Here is a 19,621-nt window from a genome sequence, read left to right as displayed (position 1 = left end):
TGTGGTAACCCAAGAGCCAAAAATTGTTGGAAAAGAGATGATAGTAGAAGAAAAGAACATTGGAGAGCATAAGAGTAAAAAGAAAAATGAAGAGCCGGTGAGAAATTTAAGAGGATATTCAGGGTCTTTCCAAACTATTTTGGAGAGAGCTCCAGATGAGGAAAGAGAATTGTTCTTACAGGACCTGGATAATCTATTATCCACCTTTAAAGCCCAGTTGCCTGCAGTAAGAAACAAAGTTTATGATTCTTTTCGCCTTGACGTGGATCGATTTATGGTAACTTATAAAATACCGGCCTGGTTAGCCATCCCAGTAAAAAGGGAAATGGAAAAAGGAAGCTTAAGCTATGGTTTAATTGATTACTTGGCAGTTTACGCCCGGAGAAAGGGAATGAATTTGTTATAATTTTGGAATGTTTATTATTTTTATTGTTGTTATAATATTTTATTTCAATTTGTCTTTTTTATTTTAGGAATAAATAAAACTGTTACCTGATGATGAACAAAACAATCGAGTCCATATAAGATCTTGGAGCTCTGATTGAGTTCTGAGGGCTAACTTAAAAAAAAAAAAAAAAAATCTGTTCTTATCAGTTTAATATCTGATACGTCCCCTATCTGGGGACCATATATTAAATGGATTTTTGAGAACGGGGGCCGATTTCGAAGCTTGCTTCCGTCGCCCTATGCATTGACCTGATATGGCAGTATCTTCGGGTACAGTGCACCACCCCCTTACAGGGTTAAAAAGAAAGATTCCTACTTTCATTGCTACCTGCTTGCTGGCTAGCCAGCTAGCCAGCCCTGTGGGCCTTGCTGCTGCTGCAGCCAAAAAACAAAAGGTGGTGCTGCTGCTGCTTCTGCTGCTTCTGCTTCTGCTTGTGTCTGGCCGCTGTTGGAGCGTCCAGGCACAGGACTTCTGCTGCTGCTGACTAAATGGCCTCCTTAATTGGATCATTTGAGTAGCCAGCACACCTGTGCAGGTAGGGCATGACATGATAGGCAGCTGCCTTGATAGCGGGTGGGTGCTGAATGTTCCTAATTGACAAAATAAGATTAATGCTTATGAAGAAATATAAAATCTCATCCCTTCCCCAATATCGCGCCACACCCCTACCCCTTAATTCCCTGGTTGAACTTGATGGACATATGTCTTTTTTCGACCGTACTAACTATGTAACTATGTAACATAACATGGGGGGGGGGGGGGGGGTCTCCTGGCTGTTCACACAGGTGTGTCATTGCTGTACATTGACCATGCATTGCTTCTGTGGTATTGCAAAGGCAAAGACAAATGCTTCCAGCCATCCATTGCACTAATGGATTGGTCATCAGCTGGCTGTCTATGTCCCGCATCAATATAGACCAAAGTACAGAGGGTTAGGCTATGCTATTGTGCACCTACCTGATGCATCAGAAGGTGCGAGGCCCTTGCTAAATTCTGTGCACAGACTTTGAGATCTATACTTTAGACTGTATCTAAACCTGCTCCAACATGGACTGACATTCTGGCCTACTTTCAGCCGATGCGACTTGTCTGTCGCTGAACAGTCGCTTTTTATGTATTCAGCACCTATGTATAATGTTGTAAAAATGCTCTAGAAGCTAAAGTCGCAGAAATGTCACACATATTTGGCCTGCAACTTTCTGTGCGACAAATTCAGACAGGAAAAATCAGTATAAATCCTTAGAAAATTATCCCCCAGTGTCTCCATCTGCTGGCGGTATTGAATAAGCATTGCTGCACTGATGGGGTATGCATTAGACGAAAAAAAAGAAGAATAATACGCCCAGAAAAGAGGCGAAAAGGAGAAAAACGTAAAAAAACGTGAAAAAAAAGTAAGAGGAAGAGAAGGGAAAAAAAGGTGGAAATGGGTTTAAAAGTGATTTCGGCGGAGAAATATATATATATATATATATATATATATATATATATATATATACGCGCACACACACACATATATATAAACGTATTCTCCGTTGAGATATTGCAGCCGCTGCTGTGTCCAGGCCCAGGAGCCTTAGCACTGTGCTGTGATGTCACTCAATACCACTGACATCACTAGGTGTAAACAACATCTCTCCTTTGCTGTGTATGTGACTATGGAGCTGTTTGGTGATGTCGTCTATTATGGCCTTCATAGAAGCAACAGGAGATTGTTGCATCCATCTAGAACCCTCAGAACTACAGTGCTATGATGTCACTCACTTCCACAGGCCTTGCAGAGTGTAAACAACAACAACCCAGCTTTGTTGTGTATGTAACCATAGGGATTTGTGATGTCACCTAGAACCTTCACAGCAGCGACAGCTTTATGAGGAGCATCAGCACTGCTCTGCCTGAGCAGAACCATCACCGCCATAGGTTGTCAAATAACCCGGGTTTAACCCACACAGGTAAGTCCAATGGGGTGCAGGCATGTCCTCTATGCTTACAGCTTCCCGTGGGTGTTGGTTTGATACCGTTTGGGGACAGCCAAGGAGGCATCTGCAGGCAACAAAGGTAGGTGTGTGCTTGTGTGTGTGTTTCCTATGCAGATCCTAAGCCCAGTGTCACATGCAAGTAGGAGGAGTAAGAAGGGTTCCTGGCAAATCCGGGTTATGGATTGCATTTAAAAAGGCCCCGTGGGAGTGCAATGGGCCCCTGTCTTGCTGCTTAGCAATAATGGTATGGGTTTAGGTTCTGCTGTGTGTACTGGTGGTTGACTGCCCCCCAGCCCAGAGTGTGCATGGAAAATTGTCTGGCAGCCTCCCTGACAGCAAGCAGTGATAGTGCCCATGAAGGGCACCTTGTTGGGCCCGCCCCTTTCACGGTTATCGCTTCTCGGCCTTTTGGCTAAGATCAAGTGTAGTATCTGTTCTTATCAGTTTAATATCTGATACGTCCCCTATCTGGGGACCATATATTAAATGGATTTTTGAGAACGGGGGCCGATTTCGAAGCTTGCTTCCGTCGCCCTATGCATTGACCCGATATGGCAGTATCTTCGGGTACAGTGCACCACCCCCTTACAGGGTTAAAAAGAAAGATTCCTACTTTCATTGCTACCTGCTTGCTGGCTAGCCAGCTAGCCAGCCCTGTGGGCCTTGCTGCTGCTGCAGCCAAAAAACAAAAGGTGGTGCTGCTGCTGCTTCTGCTGCTTCTGCTTCTGCTTGTGTCTGGCCGCTGTTGGAGCATCCAGGCACAGGACTTCTGCTGCTGCTGACTAAATGGCCTCCTTAATTGGATCATTTGAGTAGCCAGCACACCTGTGCAGGTAGGGCATGACATGATAGGCAGCTGCCTTGATAGCGGGTGGGTGCTGAATGTTCCTAATTGACAAAATAAGATTAATGCTTATGAAGAAATATAAAATCTCATCCCTTCCCCAATATCGCGCCACACCCCTACCCCTTAATTCCCTGGTTGAACTTGATGGACATATGTCTTTTTTCGACCGTACTAACTATGTAACTATGTAACATAACATGGGGGGGGGGGGGGGGGTCTCCTGGCTGTTCACACAGGTGTGTCATTGCTGTACATTGACCATGCATTGCTTCTGTGGTATTGCAAAGGCAAAGACAAATGCTTCCAGCCATCCATTGCACTAATGGATTGGTCATCAGCTGGCTGTCTATGTCCCGCATCAATATAGACCAAAGTACAGAGGGTTAGGCTATGCTATTGTGCACCTACCTGATGCATCAGAAGGTGCGAGGCCCTTGCTAAATTCTGTGCACAGACTTTGAGATCTATACTTTAGACTGTATCTAAACCTGCTCCAACATGGACTGACATTCTGGCCTACTTTCAGCCGATGCGACTTGTCTGTCGCTGAACAGTCGCTTTTTATGTATTCAGCACCTATGTATAATGTTGTAAAAATGCTCTAGAAGCTAAAGTCGCAGAAATGTCACACATATTTGGCCTGCAACTTTCTGTGCGACAAATTCAGACAGGAAAAATCAGTATAAATCCTTAGAAAATTATCCCCCAGTGTCTCCATCTGCTGGCGGTATTGAATAAGCATTGCTGCACTGATGGGGTATGCATTAGACGAAAAAAAAGAAGAAAAAGAAGAATAATACGCCCAGAAAAGAGGCGAAAAGGAGAAAAACGTAAAAAAACGTGAAAAAAAAGTAAGAGGAAGAGAAGGGAAAAAAAGGTGGAAATGGGTTTAAAAGTGATTTCGGCGGAGAAATATATATATATATATATATATATATATATATATATATATATACGCGCACACACACACATATATATAAACGTATTCTCCGTTGAGATATTGCAGCCGCTGCTGTGTCCAGGCCCAGGAGCCTTAGCACTGTGCTGTGATGTCACTCAATACCACTGACATCACTAGGTGTAAACAACATCTCTCCTTTGCTGTGTATGTGACTATGGAGCTGTTTGGTGATGTCGTCTATTATGGCCTTCATAGAAGCAACAGGAGATTGTTGCATCCATCTAGAACCCTCAGAACTACAGTGCTATGATGTCACTCACTTCCACAGGCCTTGCAGAGTGTAAACAACAACAACCCAGCTTTGTTGTGTATGTAACCATAGGGATTTGTGATGTCACCTAGAACCTTCACAGCAGCGACAGCTTTATGAGGAGCATCAGCACTGCTCTGCCTGAGCAGAACCATCACCGCCATAGGTTGTCAAATAACCCGGGTTTAACCCACACAGGTAAGTCCAATGGGGTGCAGGCATGTCCTCTATGCTTACAGCTTCCCGTGGGTGTTGGTTTGATACCGTTTGGGGACAGCCAAGGAGGCATCTGCAGGCAACAAAGGTAGGTGTGTGCTTGTGTGTGTGTTTCCTATGCAGATCCTAAGCCCAGTGTCACATGCAAGTAGGAGGAGTAAGAAGGGTTCCTGGCAAATCCGGGTTATGGATTGCATTTAAAAAGGCCCCGTGGGAGTGCAATGGGCCCCTGTCTTGCTGCTTAGCAATAATGGTATGGGTTTAGGTTCTGCTGTGTGTACTGGTGGTTGACTGCCCCCCAGCCCAGAGTGTGCATGGAAAATTGTCTGGCAGCCTCCCTGACAGCAAGCAGTCATAGTGCCCATGAAGGGCACCTTGTTGGGCCCGCCCCTTTCACGGTTATCGCTTCTCGGCCTTTTGGCTAAGATCAAGTGTAGTATCTGTTCTTATCAGTTTAATATCTGATACGTCCCCTATCTGGGGACCATATATTAAATGGATTTTTGAGAACGGGGGCCGATTTCGAAGCTTGCTTCCGTCGCCCTATGCATTGACCCGATATGGCAGTATCTTCGGGTACAGTGCACCACCCCCTTACAGGGTTAAAAAGAAAGATTCCTACTTTCATTGCTACCTGCTTGCTGGCTAGCCAGCTAGCCAGCCCTGTGGGCCTTGCTGCTGCTGCAGCCAAAAAACAAAAGGTGGTGCTGCTGCTGCTTCTGCTGCTTCTGCTTCTGCTTGTGTCTGGCCGCTGTTGGAGCGTCCAGGCACAGGACTTCTGCTGCTGCTGACTAAATGGCCTCCTTAATTGGATCATTTGAGTAGCCAGCACACCTGTGCAGGTAGGGCATGACATGATAGGCAGCTGCCTTGATAGCGGGTGGGTGCTGAATGTTCCTAATTGACAAAATAAGATTAATGCTTATGAAGAAATATAAAATCTCATCCCTTCCCCAATATCGCGCCACACCCCTACCCCTTAATTCCCTGGTTGAACTTGATGGACATATGTCTTTTTTCGACCGTACTAACTATGTAACTATGTAACATAACATGGGGGGGGGGTCTCCTGGCTGTTCACACAGGTGTGTCATTGCTGTACATTGACCATGCATTGCTTCTGTGGTATTGCAAAGGCAAAGACAAATGCTTCCAGCCATCCATTGCACTAATGGATTGGTCATCAGCTGGCTGTCTATGTCCCGCATCAATATAGACCAAAGTACAGAGGGTTAGGCTATGCTATTGTGCACCTACCTGATGCATCAGAAGGTGCGAGGCCCTTGCTAAATTCTGTGCACAGACTTTGAGATCTATACCTTAGACTGTATCTAAACCTGCTCCAACATGGACTGACATTCTGGCCTACTTTCAGCCGATGCGACTTGTCTGCCGCTGAACAGTCGCTTTTTATGTATTCAGCACCTATGTATAATGTTGTAAAAATGCTCTAGAAGCTAAAGTCGCAGAAATGTCACACATATTTGGCCTGCAACTTTCTGTGCGACAAATTCAGACAGGAAAAATCAGTATAAATCCTTAGAAAATTATCCCCCAGTGTCTCCATCTGCTGGCGGTATTGAATAAGCATTGCTGCACTGATGGGGTATGCATTAGACGAAAAAAAAGAAGAAAAAGAAGAATAATACGCCCAGAAAAGAGGCGAAAAGGAGAAAAACGTAAAAAAACGTGAAAAAAAAGTAAGAGGAAGAGAAGGGAAAAAAAGGTGGAAATGGGTTTAAAAGTGATTTCGGCGGAGAAATATATATATATATATATATATATATATATATATATATATATATATACGCGCACACACACACATATATATAAACGTATTCTCTGTTGAGATATTGCAGCCGCTGCTGTGTCCAGGCCCAGGAGCCTTAGCACTGTGCTGTGATGTCACTCAATACCACTGACATCACTAGGTGTAAACAACATCTCTCCTTTGCTGTGTATGTGACTATGGAGCTGTTTGGTGATGTCGTCTATTATGGCCTTCATAGAAGCAACAGGAGATTGTTGCATCCATCTAGAACCCTCAGAACTACAGTGCTATGATGTCACTCACTTCCACAGGCCTTGCAGAGTGTAAACAACAACAACCCAGCTTTGTTGTGTATGTAACCATAGGGATTTGTGATGTCACCTAGAACCTTCACAGCAGCGACAGCTTTATGAGGAGCATCAGCACTGCTCTGCCTGAGCAGAACCATCACCGCCATAGGTTGTCAAATAACCCGGGTTTAACCCACACAGGTAAGTCCAATGGGGTGCAGGCATGTCCTCTATGCTTACAGCTTCCCGTGGGTGTTGGTTTGATACCGTTTGGGGACAGCCAAGGAGGCATCTGCAGGCAACAAAGGTAGGTGTGTGCTTGTGTGTGTGTTTCCTATGCAGATCCTAAGCCCAGTGTCACATGCAAGTAGGAGGAGTAAGAAGGGTTCCTGGCAAATCCGGGTTATGGATTGCATTTAAAAAGGCCCCGTGGGAGTGCAATGGGCCCCTGTCTTGCTGCTTAGCAATAATGGTATGGGTTTAGGTTCTGCTGTGTGTACTGGTGGTTGACTGCCCCCCAGCCCAGAGTGTGCATGGAAAATTGTCTGGCAGCCTCCCTGACAGCAAGCAGTGATAGTGCCCATGAAGGGCACCTTGTTGGGCCCGCCCCTTTCACGGTTATCGCTTCTCGGCCTTTTGGCTAAGATCAAGTGTAGTATCTGTTCTTATCAGTTTAATATCTGTTACGTCCCCTATCTGGGGACCATATATTAAATGGATTTTTGAGAACGGGGCCGATTTTGAAGCTTGCTTCCGTCGCCCTATGCATTGACCCGATATGGCAGTATCTTCGGGTACAGTGCACCACCCCCTTACAGGGTTAAAAAGAAAGATTCCTACTTTCATTGCTACCTGCTTGCTGGCTAGCCAGCTAGCCAGCCCTGTGGGCCTTGCTGCTGCTGCAGCCAAAAAACAGAAGGTGGTGCTGCTGCTGCTTCTGCTGCTTCTGCTTGTGTCTGGCCGCTGTTGGAGCGTCCAGGCACAGGACTTCTGCTGCTGCTGACTAAATGGCCTCCTTAATTGGATCATTTGAGTAGCCAGCACACCTGTGCAGGTAGGGCATGACATGATAGGCAGCTGCCTTGATAGCGGGTGGGTGCTGAATGTTCCTAATTGACAAAATAAGATTAATGCTTATGAAGAAATATAAAATCTCATCCCTTCCCCAATATCGCGCCACACCCCTACCCCTTAATTCCCTGGTTGAACTTGATGGACATATGTCTTTTTTCGACCGTACTAACTATGTTACTATGTAACATAACATGGGGGGGGGGGGGGGTCTCCTGGCTGTTCACACAGGTGTGTCATTGCTGTACATTGACCATGCATTGCTTCTGTGGTATTGCAAAGGCAAAGACAAATGCTTCCAGCCATCCATTGCACTAATGGATTGGTCATCAGCTGGCTGTCTATGTCCCGCATCAATATAGACCAAAGTACAGAGGGTTAGGCTATGCTATTGTGCACCTACCTGATGCATCAGAAGGTGCGAGGCCCTTGCTAAATTCTGTGCACAGACTTTGAGATCTATACTTTAGACTGTATCTAAACCTGCTCCAACATGGACTGACATTCTGGCCTACTTTCAGCCGATGCGACTTGTCTGTCGCTGAACAGTCGCTTTTTATGTATTCAGCACCTATGTATAATGTTGTAAAAATGCTCTAGAAGCTAAAGTCGCAGAAATGTCACACATATTTGGCCTGCAACTTTCTGTGCGACAAATTCAGACAGGAAAAATCAGTATAAATCCTTAGAAAATTATCCCCCAGTGTCTCCATCTGCTGGCGGTATTGAATAAGCATTGCTGCACTGATGGGGTATGCATTAGACGAAAAAAAAGAAGAAAAAGAAGAATAATACGCCCAGAAAAGAGGCGAAAAGGAGAAAAACGTAAAAAAACGTGAAAAAAAAGTAAGAGGAAGAGAAGGGAAAAAAAGGTGGAAATGGGTTTAAAAGTGATTTCGGCGGAGAAATATATATATATATATATATATATATATATATATATACGCGCACACACACACATATATATAAACGTATTCTCCGTTGAGATATTGCAGCCGCTGCTGTGTCCAGGCCCAGGAGCCTTAGCACTGTGCTGTGATGTCACTCAATACCACTGACATCACTAGGTGTAAACAACATCTCTCCTTTGCTGTGTATGTGACTATGGAGCTGTTTGGTGATGTCGTCTATTATGGCCTTCATAGAAGCAACAGGAGATTGTTGCATCCATCTAGAACCCTCAGAACTACAGTGCTATGATGTCACTCACTTCCACAGGCCTTGCAGAGTGTAAACAACAACAACCCAGCTTTGTTGTGTATGTAACCATAGGGATTTGTGATGTCACCTAGAACCTTCACAGCAGCGACAGCTTTATGAGGAGCATCAGCACTGCTCTGCCTGAGCAGAACCATCACCGCCATAGGTTGTCAAATAACCCGGGTTTAACCCACACAGGTAAGTCCAATGGGGTGCAGGCATGTCCTCTATGCTTACAGCTTCCCGTGGGTGTTGGTTTGATACCGTTTGGGGACAGCCAAGGAGGCATCTGCAGGCAACAAAGGTAGGTGTGTGCTTGTGTGTGTGTTTCCTATGCAGATCCTAAGCCCAGTGTCACATGCAAGTAGGAGGAGTAAGAAGGGTTCCTGGCAAATCCGGGTTATGGATTGCATTTAAAAAGGCCCCGTGGGAGTGCAATGGGCCCCTGTCTTGCTGCTTAGCAATAATGGTATGGGTTTAGGTTCTGCTGTGTGTACTGGTGGTTGACTGCCCCCCAGCCCAGAGTGTGCATGGAAAATTGTCTGGCAGCCTCCCTGACAGCAAGCAGTGATAGTGCCCATGAAGGGGACCTTGTTGGGCCCGCCCCTTTCACGGTTATCGCTTCTCGGCCTTTTGGCTAAGATCAAGTGTAGTATCTGTTCTTATCAGTGTACTTACCTGGCAGGGGAGATACCATGATCGCTACGGTCTGAAGAACTCCAAGCATTGTGGTAGAGATTTTGCGTAGTACAATTGCAGTACTTTTCGTTCTTATTAGAACCGCATTTCTCTAGAGCATACCACCTGAAGATCGTCTCCTGCCTGCCTCGGAACATCTGAAGAAGGAGAAGATCTTGAAGACTGCAGCTCCGGAAGAAGCCGACGAAGAACCTGGAAGAAGGGAATCGGCGGTGAATTCCGGAACAGCGGCGAAGAGGAAGGCGGCGCAGAATCTTTTCGAAGAAACTCGCTGCCTCTGGAGAAGGATTTGCATAGCTCCTCCCACCGGGACCGGATCTGCATAGCTCCTCCCACCCGGGAAAGAAGACTTTGCGAAGCCTCTCTCCACAAGCAAGCAAGGAAGCGGAAAAGAGCCTGCTGGAAGAAGCCATGGCCTCAACCAGCAAGTCCACCCAGGAGGCTGCAGGGCAAGGCCTGGAGGTCCAGCCCCAACCACAGCAAGCTTCAACCTCCACCACGGCAAGGCAGAAGGGCGGCAGAATTCCTAACCTGGAAGCTCCAACCCTGGAGCCCTGGATGAGGCAGACTGTTGCCTTGAAGCTCAAGCCCGTGGACGGAAGGGTGCCGGACATGTCCCACGACGTGTTCTGCAAGAAGATGCTGGCGGATCAAGGCTTCCCCACGGCTGACACCCTGGGAATAGCAACCTTCTTTTCGGGAATCTTCTACATCACCTTTGCCACCATTGGGACCTGTAGAAGATACTGGGAGGTGGTGAAAGCGGCGAGTCCCGAATCCCCTTTCTCTCGCTTTGTGGGCAACTGCCTTATTCAAAGAGAGGAGAGGCGGGTGACGGTCTCAATGCGGAACCCACACACCCCAGGCACGGACATCTCGACCTTCCTGAAGCGCTTCTGCACCGTGGTGAGGGAGCCCACCCGCATCCTGAACTCACTCGGATACTGGACCTGCAAGTGGTCTGTGGTCGTCAGACTCAACAAGAACCCTGCTTCTCCAGACGGACTACAGCACCTGCCAACGACATTTTCCTTGGGCAACTCCACAGGACTTATCTTCTACCCGGACATGCCGCAGACCTGCAGGAGATGTGGCAAGATGGGCCACGAGGGCAAGGACTGTACGGAGGATGCCTGCAGGTATTGCCGTGTGACAGGTCACACGACCAAGGACTGCCCCAAGAGCAAGACCTGCAACCTCTGCGGACTGGCAGCCCACAGCTACAAGGACTGCCCCCAGAGGGAGAGAACATGGGCATCTGTGGCAGCGAGAGCACCGAAGCCAGCCCCAGCTCCGGAGCCAACACCACGGATGGCCAAGCCGACCAAGGAGGGTAAGAAGGCGAAAGCCACCACCCCTGCCCCGTCCCGCCCCTTCCCTGCCCCTCCCGCCCCATCCCCTGCCCCTCCCGCCCCATCTCCTGCCCCATCCCGCCCCACCCCTGCCCCATCCCGTCCCACCCCTGCCCCTCCTGCCCCATCCCGTCCCACCCCCGCCCCTCCTGCCCCATCCCGCCCCACCCCTGCCCCCCGTACCCCACCCCGGCCCACCCCTGCCCCCCGTACCCCACCCCGGCCCACCCCTGCCCCGTCCTCCCCTGCCCGGGCACTCTCTCCTGCCCCCCGCCCCACCCAGCCTCCTTTCTCTCCTGGCCCAGCAGCACCTAACCCCCCTCCAGCTGCTGGTGCCCGCCCTTCGGAGGACTTTCCTGTGCTTCCTCCCCCAGGTACCATACAGAGGAAGAGGAAAGGAAGGGACAACGTATCAGAAGAGTCCCACAAAAGAAAGATAATCGAGACCTGCGAGACCCCTCAAGCTTCAGATGAGGAGGAGGAGATGGAGCAGGTCTGCGAGAGCCTTGAGGCTTCAGAAGGAGAGGAGGTGATGGAGCAGGCCCAAGTGGAGCAGGTCCAAGCAGAGCCAGTCCAAGCTCAATCTATGGAGGAGCTGCTGCAGGACCCAGAGGTTAAGAAAATCCTGGACACTCCGTCCAACACGGTCTACGACGAGTTCTTGGAAGGGCGCTACGAGAAGCCACAGGAGCCGACAGGCGCCAGAGAAGAGGACCCGTCCGACCAGACTGGTAACTAGTATCAGAACTAACCTCTCTTTTTATTCCCATGGCTGATCTCAACATCTTCTGCATTAATGTGAGGAGTATTAGAGCTTGGTTTAGATTTCAGACTGTTCTTACGTTCTTAGATTCCCAGAGGTGTGATGTTTACATGTTGCAGGAATGTGCTTTGTCTGCTTCTAGGTCTTACAACCATCTGGCCAGGCAGTGGCCTCACGGCCCTTCCTACTGGTCTGGTGGGGGCGACAATAGGTCTGCGGGGGTGGCCATCCTGATCAGGGGAGGTAACTTTGCACTTGATTCCGTCCGGGAGCTCGTCTGTGGCAGACTTCTTGTCGCAGACGGTTCCTGGGCGGGTGAGCCCGTGCGGCTCATCAACGTGTATGCCTCCCCTGAGAGGGATGTCCGACTGGAGGTTCTCCAGGCCCTGCGGGCTGAACTCGCCACCACTAGAGCAGTAGTGTTGGGTGGTGACTTCAACTGCCCCATTGAGGTGGACGGGCGCAGTTCTGGCACATCCGCCAACCTGGACGTGACGTCTAAACTGCTGATTGAGATGGTGACGGAGGCATCCTTGCAGGACGTTGTCGGGTCCATCGGGAACGGCTCCGTAAACTATACGTGGAGCCGCCCCGATGGCTCGCTCCGTTCTCGGATAGACTTCATCTTCACTTCGAGAGCAGTCAGAAAGGTGTCGTACTCTATGGTCCCCTGCTTCTTCTCTGACCACAGGGCCATTCGATTCCGGGGGACTCTGGGCCATGGATTCCCACCTGGCCCGGGCTCCTGGAAGTTGAATTGTGCCCTGTTGGAGCAGAGGGAGGTCATGGAGGAACTTAGGGATGCTTACCTTGTATGGCGAAATGACAAATGTCTGTTCAAGTGCATCAGCGATTGGTGGGAATATGTTAAAGTCGAATTCCGTTGTTTCTTTCAGGCAAAAGGCAGACAACAGGCGTGTGCGAAGAAGTGGGACTTGAGGAAACTGCAGCGCGAGCTGCGGTCCCTGCAGGACCTGCTCCAGTGTGGCTGGGACGTCAGGGAGGAGCTGGAGGAGACCAAAAAGAGCTTGAAAAGGCACTTTGAGGAGGAATCCAAGCGAATCGTCTTTCGTTCCAAGGTGGAGAACCTGGAGAAGGGTGAGAAATGTAACTCTTTCTTTTTCAGGAAGCTCCATGCCGGCCACACGCCCCTGACTGAGCTACGAGATGAGACCGGACACATGAGGAGCGGCAAGGAGGAAGTGATGGGGGTCGTCCACGACTTCTACAGCAACCTCTACGCCCCCAAGTCATCCGACCCCGAAGCCGCCGAGAGGTTCCTGTCAGGTGTCACTAACGTTGTTGATCCCGCAGGTGCGGCGGCTATGGACGATCCCTTGACGGTGGGGGAGCTGCTCTCTGCCGCTAAATCCTTTAAGCCCGGCAGGACCCCGGGCAGTGACGGTCTCCCGGCCGAGCTCTACGTAGCGCTGGGTGACCTGATCTGTCCGGACCTGTTGGAGGTGTACGAGGAGATGGTGGTGGGGGGCAGAATGCCTCCGTCGTTGAGGGAAGGGATGATCACGATCTTGTATAAGCGGAAGGGGGAGAGATGTGACCTGAAAAACTGGCGTCCCATCTCCCTCCTGAACGTGGACTACAAGATCCTCGCCAAGGTGCTGGCCAACAGGCTGAAACCTGTCATGGGGCAGATCGTCCATCCGGACCAGACCTGCAGCATTCCTGGCCGCAGGATTGCCGACAGCCTTGCCCTTGTGAGAGACACGGTCCATTACATCCAGGACCGCGGGGGCCGCGCCGCCCTGGTCAGCTTAGATCAGGAGAAGGCGTTCGACCGTGTCTCCCACGCATTCATGGACAGGGTTTTGCGCAGGCTGGGTCTGGGGAAGATGTTTTGCTCTTTTGTTAACGTTATGTATTTTGACATTTACAGCACGGTGTTGGTGAACGGCTGGAAGACTGACCCCTTTCCTATTCTTTCAGGGGTTAGACAAGGCTGCCCTCTTTCACCTCTCCTTTTTGTTTGTGTTATAGAGCTCTTCGCTGAGACTATCCGGCAGAATGGAGAGATCAGAGGGATCACCGCACCAGGACCAGATCGCCACGAGGTCAAGTGCTCGCTCTACATGGACGATGTGACCGTCTTCTGCGCTGACCAGCGTTCGGTGACTGCACTCGTCCAGACCTGCGAGGACTTCGGCAGAGCTTCGGGGGCAAAAGTCAACTGCGGGAAGTCGGAGGCCATGCTCTTCGGGGAGTGGCACCTGGCTTCTTCCGCCCCCTTCCCCTTTGCCGTTAAGCCGGACTTCATTCAAATTCTTGGAGTCTGGTTCGGGAAGGAAGGAGCGGCCCTTAAGTCTTGGCAAGACCGACTAGGAAGGATAAACTCGAAGATCGGACTGTGGAGCTCCAGAAAGCTCACGATGGAAGGCAAGGCACTTGTCCTGCGGAGTGAAGTTTTGCCTGTGCTCCAATATACCGCACAGGCCTGGCCTCCCCATACCACCGTTTGCAAGGCCATCACCCGGACAGTGTTTGGCTTCGTCTGGGGCAAAATGGACAGAGTCAAGAGGACCGTGATGTACAAGGAACCCCGCAAGGGTGGGAAGGGAATACCCGACATCCCCGCTCTGCTGAGGGCCTCCTTTGCATGTGTCACGGTGCAGCGGACTCTTGTTGAAAAGACTGGCTCAGCGGGCAGGTCCATGTCTCGCTTGCTTCTCATGCCCCTCTGGAGACAGCTGGGCTGGGACAAGTGGGACAGCTCCATCCCTTACAATTGGAACACTCCCTGGTTCTATGGGGATGTTGTCCGGTTTGTGAGGGAGCACCAGCTGGAAGGACTGAAACCCGACCTATGGAAGCCGAAGACAATCCACAAGCTCATCCGAGCTAAGGACTTGACCGAGCTGGTTCCGGGACTCCCCGCAGCCACTGCAGAGACAGTTTGGAACAATGTGGCCTCAAAGCGGCTTACCAATGGACACAAGGACTTGTCGTGGATGGCCGTCATGGGAGGTCTCTCTCTCAGGTCATTCATGCATGCCCGCAACCTGTGCAAGACCCGGTACTGCCCTCGTTGCCCCTACGTGGAGGAAACATCTTTCCACGTGTTTTGGCAGTGCCCCTTTGCACAGGGTCTGTTGGACGCCCTAGAACATGAACTCAGAGACTCAGTGCCCAGGAGCTGCCTATCGTACCATTCGGTGCTTTACGGCCTGTTCCCTGGGACCCACGACGTGGAGGCCATCCAGGAGGCCTGGCGCCTTATGAACTGTTTTAAGGACGCAGTGTGGCTTGCCAGGAACCGCCTCGTGATCAACAGGGAAAACATGTCCGTCCGGGACTGCCGCAGGTTCATCAAGAACCTGCTTAGAGACTATTCCATCTTGGACAGCTCGGCCGTTGATGAGGAAGAAGAGGAGTGAAGACCCCTCTCCTTCTCCCATGTCTCCCTGAAGATACAGCCCAACAGTTTGGCCCTGTGATCCGCCCCCTCCCTACCCCCACATAGTCGCCCACACCCCTACCCCGATCACAGATTGTATTAATTGGTTTTTGTTTGATCTCTTGTGCCTTTCTATTGCAGGATTGAGCTGAATGTTAGAGTAGCATGGTGTGCGATGTATAGCTTAGGGAACCTTTGCTGTGTATTGTACTATCATGCTTTGTGTGACTGTAATTTATTGTACGACTTGTAATGACTGAACGGAAAATAAAGCTCTTTCAATCAAAAAAAAAAAAAAAAATCTGTTCTTATCAGTTTAATATCTGATACGTCCCCTATCTGGGGACCATATATTAAATGGATTTTTGAGAACGGGGGCCGATTTCGAAGCTTGCTTCCGTCGCCCTATGCATTGACCCGATATGGCAGTATCTTCGGGTACAGTGCACCACCCCCTTACAGGGTTAAAAAGAAAGATTCCTACTTTCATTGCTACCTGCTTGCTGGCTAGCCAGCTAGCCAGCCCTGTGGGCCTTGCTGCTGCTGCAGCCAAAAAACAAAAGGTGGTGCTGCTGCTGCTTCTGCTGCTTCTGCTTCTGCTTGTGTCTGGCCGCTGTTGGAGCGTCCAGGCACAGGACTTCTGCTGCTGCTGACTAAATGGCCTCCTTAATTGGATCATTTGAGTAGCCAGCACACCTGTGCAGGTAGGGCATGACATGATAGGCAGCTGCCTTGATAGCGGATGGGTGCTGAATGTTCCTAATTGACAAAATAAGATTAATGCTTATGAAGAAATATAAAATCTCATCCCTTCCCCAATATCGCGCCACACCCCTACCCCTTAATTCCCTGGTTGAACTTGATGGACATATGTCTTTTTTCGACCGTACTAACTATGTAACTATGTAACATAACATGGGGGGGGGGGGGTCTCCTGGCTGTTCACACAGGTGTGTCATTGCTGTACATTGACCATGCATTGCTTCTGTGGTATTGCAAAGGCAAAGACAAATGCTTCCAGCCATCCATTGCACTAATGGATTGGTCATCAGCTGGCTGTCTATGTCCCGCATCAATATAGACCAAAGTACAGAGGGTTAGGCTATGCTATTGTGCACCTACCTGATGCATCAGAAGGTGCGAGGCCCTTGCTAAATTCTGTGCACAGACTTTGAGATCTATACCTTAGACTGTATCTAAACCTGCTCCAACATGGACTGACATTCTGGCCTACTTTCAGCCGATGCGACTTGTCTGCCGCTGAACAGTCGCTTTTTATGTATTCAGCACCTATGTATAATGTTGTAAAAATGCTCTAGAAGCTAAAGTCGCAGAAATGTCACACATATTTGGCCTGCAACTTTCTGTGCGACAAATTCAGACAGGAAAAATCAGTATAAATCCTTAGAAAATTATCCCCCAGTGTCTCCATCTGCTGGCGGTATTGAATAAGCATTGCTGCACTGATGGGGTATGCATTAGACGAAAAAAAAGAAGAAAAAGAAGAATAATACGCCCAGAAAAGAGGCGAAAAGGAGAAAAACGTAAAAAAACGTGAAAAAAAAGTAAGAGGAAGAGAAGGGAAAAAAAGGTGGAAATGGGTTTAAAAGTGATTTCGGCGGAGAAATATATATATATATATATATATATATATATATATATATATATATACGCGCACACACACACATATATATAAACGTATTCTCCGTTGAGATATTGCAGCCGCTGCTGTGTCCAGGCCCAGGAGCCTTAGCACTGTGCTGTGATGTCACTCAATACCACTGACATCACTAGGTGTAAACAACATCTCTCCTTTGCTGTGTATGTGACTATGGAGCTGTTTGGTGATGTCGTCTATTATGGCCTTCATAGAAGCAACAGGAGATTGTTGCATCCATCTAGAACCCTCAGAACTACAGTGCTATGATGTCACTCACTTCCACAGGCCTTGCAGAGTGTAAACAACAACAACCCAGCTTTGTTGTGTATGTAACCATAGGGATTTGTGATGTCACCTAGAACCTTCACAGCAGCGACAGCTTTATGAGGAGCATCAGCACTGCTCTGCCTGAGCAGAACCATCACCGCCATAGGTTGTCAAATAACCCGGGTTTAACCCACACAGGTAAGTCCAATGGGGTGCAGGCATGTCCTCTATGCTTACAGCTTCCCGTGGGTGTTGGTTTGATACCGTTTGGGGACAGCCAAGGAGGCATCTGCAGGCAACAAAGGTAGGTGTGTGCTTGTGTGTGTGTTTCCTATGCAGATCCTAAGCCCAGTGTCACATGCAAGTAGGAGGAGTAAGAAGGGTTCCTGGCAAATCCGGGTTATGGATTGCATTTAAAAAGGCCCCGTGGGAGTGCAATGGGCCCCTGTCTTGCTGCTTAGCAATAATGGTATGGGTTTAGGTTCTGCTGTGTGTACTGGTGGTTGACTGCCCCCCAGCCCAGAGTGTGCATGGAAAATTGTCTGGCAGCCTCCCTGACAGCAAGCAGTGATAGTGCCCATGAAGGGCACCTTGTTGGGCCCGCCCCTTTCACGGTTATCGCTTCTTGGCCTTTTGGCTAAGATCAAGTGTAGTATCTGTTCTTATCAGTTTAATATCTGATACGTCCCCTATCTGGGGACCATATATTAAATGGATTTTTGAGAACGGGGGCCGATTTCGAAGCTTGCTTCCGTCGCCCTATGCATTGACCCGATATGGCAGTATCTTCGGGTACAGTGCACCACCCCCTTACAGGGTTAAAAAGAAAGATTCCTACTTTCATTGCTACCTGCTTGCTGGCTAGCCAGCCCTGTGGGCCTTGCTGCTGCTGCAGCCAAAAAACAAAAGGTGGTGCTGCTGCTGCTTCTGCTGCTTCTGCTTCTGCTTGTGTCTGGCCGCTGTTGGAGCGTCCAGGCACAGGACTTCTGCTGCTGCTGACTAAATGGCCTCCTTAATTGGATCATTTGAGTAGCCAGCACACCTGTGCAGGTAGGGCATGACATGATAGGCAGCTGCCTTGATAGCGGGTGGGTGCTGAATGTTCCTAATTGACAAAATAAGATTAATGCTTATGAAGAAATATAAAATCTCATCCCTTCCCCAATATCGCGCCACACCCCTACCCCTTAATTCCCTGGTTGAACTTGATGGACATATGTCTTTTTTCGACCGTACTAACTATGTAACTATGTAACATAACATGGGGGGGGGGGGGGTCTCCTGGCTGTTCACACAGGTGTGTCATTGCTGTACATTGACCATGCATTGCTTCTGTGGTATTGCAAAGGCAAAGACAAATGCTTCCAGCCATCCATTGCACTAATGGATTGGTCATCAGCTGGCTGTCTATGTCCCGCATCAATATAGACCAAAGTACAGAGGGTTAGGCTATGCTATTGTGCACCTACCTGATGCATCAGAAGGTGCGAGGCCCTTGCTAAATTCTGTGCACAGACTTTGAGATCTATACTTTAGACTGTATCTAAACCTGCTCCAACATGGACTGACATTCTGGCCTACTTTCAGCCGATGCGACTTGTCTGTCGCTGAACAGTCGCTTTTTATGTATTCAGCACCTATGTATAATGTTGTAAAAATGCTCTAGAAGCTAAAGTCGCAGAAATGTCACACATATTTGGCCTGCAACTTTCTGTGCGACAAATTCAGACAGGAAAAATCAGTATAAATCCTTAGAAAATTATCCCCCAGTGTCTCCATCTGCTGGCGGTATTGAATAAGCATTGCTGCACTGATGGGGTATGCATTAGACGAACAAAAAGAAGAAAAAGAAGAATAATACGCCCAGAAAAGAGGCGAAAAGGAGAAAAACGTAAAAAAACGTGAAAAAAAAGTAAGAGGAAGAGAAGGGAAAAAAAGGTGGAAATGGGTTTAAAAGTGATTTCGGCGGAGAAATATATATATATATATATATATATATATATATATATATATATATATATATATACGCGCACACACACACATATATATAAACGTATTCTCCGTTGAGATATTGCAGCCGCTGCTGTGTCCAGGCCCAGGAGCCTTAGCACTGTGCTGTGATGTCACTCAATACCACTGACATCACTAGGTGTAAACAACATCTCTCCTTTGCTGTGTATGTGACTATGGAGCTGTTTGGTGATGTCGTCTATTATGGCCTTCATAGAAGCAACAGGAGATTGTTGCATCCATCTAGAACCCTCAGAACTACAGTGCTATGATGTCACTCACTTCCACAGGCCTTGCAGAGTGTAAACAACAACAACCCAGCTTTGTTGTGTATGTAACCATAGGGATTTGTGATGTCACCTAGAACCTTCACAGCAGCGACAGCTTTATGAGGAGCATCAGCACTGCTCTGCCTGAGCAGAACCATCACC

The 19,621-nt window shown here is 48.7% G+C and overlaps 5 non-coding genes and 2 pseudogenes across 5 annotated transcripts; all 7 read left to right on the top strand.

The window, feature by feature from the left end:
• The first annotated feature begins 555 nt into the window (after nt 1-555).
• Nucleotides 556-733, top strand: LOC130321909 (U2 spliceosomal RNA; annotated as a pseudogene).
• A 2,083-nt stretch (nt 734-2,816) lies between these two features.
• On the top strand, nt 2,817-3,007 carry LOC130321981 (U2 spliceosomal RNA). The gene has a single exon (XR_008867594.1). It is a non-coding gene; the product is annotated as a U2 spliceosomal RNA (small nuclear RNA).
• Nucleotides 3,008-5,099: 2,092 nt separating this feature from the next.
• Nucleotides 5,100-5,290, top strand: LOC130321980 (U2 spliceosomal RNA). The gene has a single exon (XR_008867593.1). It is a non-coding gene; the product is annotated as a U2 spliceosomal RNA (small nuclear RNA).
• A 2,089-nt stretch (nt 5,291-7,379) lies between these two features.
• On the top strand, nt 7,380-7,569 carry LOC130321870 (U2 spliceosomal RNA). Its single transcript, XR_008867521.1, has one exon. It is a non-coding gene; the product is annotated as a U2 spliceosomal RNA (small nuclear RNA).
• A 2,078-nt stretch (nt 7,570-9,647) lies between these two features.
• LOC130321920 (U2 spliceosomal RNA) lies at nt 9,648-9,797 on the top strand (annotated as a pseudogene).
• Nucleotides 9,798-15,522: 5,725 nt separating this feature from the next.
• LOC130321893 (U2 spliceosomal RNA) lies at nt 15,523-15,707 on the top strand. The gene has a single exon (XR_008867537.1). It is a non-coding gene; the product is annotated as a U2 spliceosomal RNA (small nuclear RNA).
• Nucleotides 15,708-17,797: 2,090 nt separating this feature from the next.
• Nucleotides 17,798-17,988, top strand: LOC130321853 (U2 spliceosomal RNA). The gene has a single exon (XR_008867505.1). It is a non-coding gene; the product is annotated as a U2 spliceosomal RNA (small nuclear RNA).
• Nucleotides 17,989-19,621: the final 1,633 nt, after the last annotated feature.

Source organism: Hyla sarda, unplaced genomic scaffold (assembly GCF_029499605.1).
Source record: "Hyla sarda isolate aHylSar1 unplaced genomic scaffold, aHylSar1.hap1 scaffold_229, whole genome shotgun sequence".
Lineage (NCBI taxonomy): Eukaryota > Metazoa > Chordata > Amphibia > Anura > Hylidae > Hyla > Hyla sarda.
This window is presented reverse-complemented; position numbering and strand designations above follow the sequence as displayed.